Here is a 2,291-nt window from a genome sequence, read left to right as displayed (position 1 = left end):
CCATCAGCAACAAGTGGACATGGATGAACTACATGTTGCTAAATCCACCGCAGAGAATAACCAGAAGGGCAACCAGGCAACCATGGCAACCATGCTCGGGGGGTCTTCATCGCTGCTTTTGGTGTATTTTGTGGCGGAAGAACAGCGCCACTTACAGGTTCGGAATATGTACTACAGTGTCTCCAGCGTGTCGAGTGGTCTCGTGTGGACGGACACGTTTATTGAGCCAATTCCATGTGGACGGAAGACTTTTTTGAAATCGGCTTCGGTTCAAAATCGTTTTCGTTCCCGTGTAAACATCGCCTAAGTGTCTGAACTTAACTCTTCTGTAAATAAATTCTGATACTAATTCTTTCTTTTGTAATTTTAAGCTAAATTGTCAGTCATTTAAAAGACTGTACCGTTGGAAAATACCCAATTGATTTGACTAAATCTGAATGTGAACTGAACAAAATAAATTGTTTTGGTGGTGTCACTGGAAGGAGCCATGACTCTTACCTGAAAATCCAGCCTCACATCTCAAGCCAGCTCTTATGACTCGCTCCTGAGGGACCTGAAAGAAGACAAACGTCACTCTGAAATGTTAGAAGTGGACCCTCAGCAATTTTCCTGTAGGTATTACTACATCAGGGCACTTTGCATTGATATTGTGTAAACTTCATTGTTTTAGATCAGTAAATCTAGTCATTACCTCGACTTGGGTCCCTCTAGCAGCCCCATTGACATCCGACGATGAGGTTTGGTTGTGGTTGATTGTCACGTTGTTGCTCTCCTTTATATAAGAGTACAAGGTGGATGTGGCATTCGGGTTGTCTGTTGAGAACAGTATCAGGCTGTTTAGCTGCCAGATGTTTCCCTTTGTTAACAAGCTTTGTTTGTTTGGTGCTGGGTTACTTTATTAAAGTGGTTTATGGTAGATTTTTGCTGATAACCAACGCCTGCTGAGTTAAAAGTGAGACTCAACAAAACCAAAACAATGAGCTGAAAGACACCGAAACAGGGAAACTGCAGAGTGAAAAATACACTGAAAATGTACTTTAATTAAATGTATTATGTCAACAGATTTCAAATAACTGTATGAGGTTAGTTGAAAGCAAAATTATTAAATTTAAATAAAAAAGATTAGGTTCAAGTTAATATTATTGCTTTCAACTAACCTCATACAGTTATGTGAAAAGTGTTGACGTAATACATTTAATTAAAGTCAACGTTTCAGTTTCTTTAATGTATAATAGACCCGACTTCTCTGTACACACAACCTCTTTCACATGACTTTATCTTCAATATGTTTACATTGCACTCTTGAAAAAACAACATATATAGTAGATATATTAAAAACAGTAAACTTGTTTTCTCACCAGCCATCTCTTTCAGGTGAATGTCTCTGAGGAGCAGATAAAGAAACAGAAATAAATATGTGTTTACACACTTTAACTAAATGTAATCAAGCTAAACAACATCAGGGTTTAAATGGGTCACAAAATGTTGTTCTATCAGGAAGCAAAGTCAACGTTACCTTAGAGATCTGGATCCGGTAATTGATGAAAATGTAGGAGTTCAAAGCCTCAAACGGGATATTTGAAACCTTTTTAAGATGCTGAACCGATATAATAGATAATGGTAATCTCTCTCGTAGCTCCGTTCTTTGCTTGACTCTTCTCTCGTCGTGCAGCACTTCCACTTTTGCTTTAACAAGAAGGGAGATACCTCACACTGGTAGAACTGGTTCAGCTTTAATCTGGTTTCATGTGAAGTAAATATCAGATCCCAACACCGCCAAACAATCAAACGACCAACCGTGACAAATGACCCCTTATCCATGAAAATGTGTTCTGTGATATTGTAACGTAGCACTTATCAGTCAAGGCAAGGCAAGTTTCTATATATGAAGCACCTTTCAAAATTCAATTCAAAGTGCTTTACAAATATTTAAAAATATTTAGAGCATCAAGAAATAGTGCAGCAAATGGCACTAATGTTTTATCTCATAAGTTGATCATCACTGTAAGTCTGTTATTACATATGGACTTGTGTAGAGTCATATCAAAAGATGTGTGAGCCAAAAAGGATCTGAAACTCTTTTTTGATTGATTTTTATTAATTAAGTCCAAGGAACAAATGTAGATGAGCACAAAGCAGCAGCATTTCTTATTTTACGTTGACGGTTAATCTCTCACTTGATGAGATTTGACCACAGACCTTTTTTTACTGCATACACGATTATACATTTACAGCATCGCCTTCATCTCAAAAACAGCCTGGCTTTACATTCAAATTAAAATACCTTACAG

At 37.5% G+C, this 2,291-nt stretch overlaps 1 long non-coding RNA gene across 1 annotated transcript; it reads right to left on the bottom strand.

The window, feature by feature from the left end:
• Positions 1-452: 452 nt before the first annotated feature.
• On the bottom strand, positions 453-1,671 carry LOC104961895 (uncharacterized). Its single transcript, XR_800149.1, has 4 exons — positions 1,517-1,671; positions 1,359-1,384; positions 692-813; positions 453-553 (listed from the first exon to the last, which is right to left on the bottom strand). It is a non-coding gene; the product is annotated as an uncharacterized lncRNA (long non-coding RNA).
• Positions 1,672-2,291: the final 620 nt, after the last annotated feature.

The sequence above is a fragment of the Notothenia coriiceps genome, unplaced genomic scaffold (genome assembly GCF_000735185.1).
Source record: "Notothenia coriiceps isolate Sejong01 unplaced genomic scaffold, NC01 NC01_scaffold00033936, whole genome shotgun sequence".
Taxonomy (NCBI): domain Eukaryota; kingdom Metazoa; phylum Chordata; class Actinopteri; order Perciformes; family Nototheniidae; genus Notothenia; species Notothenia coriiceps.
Note: the sequence above shows the minus strand (reverse complement) of the source record. Positions and strands in the feature narration are given on the sequence as shown.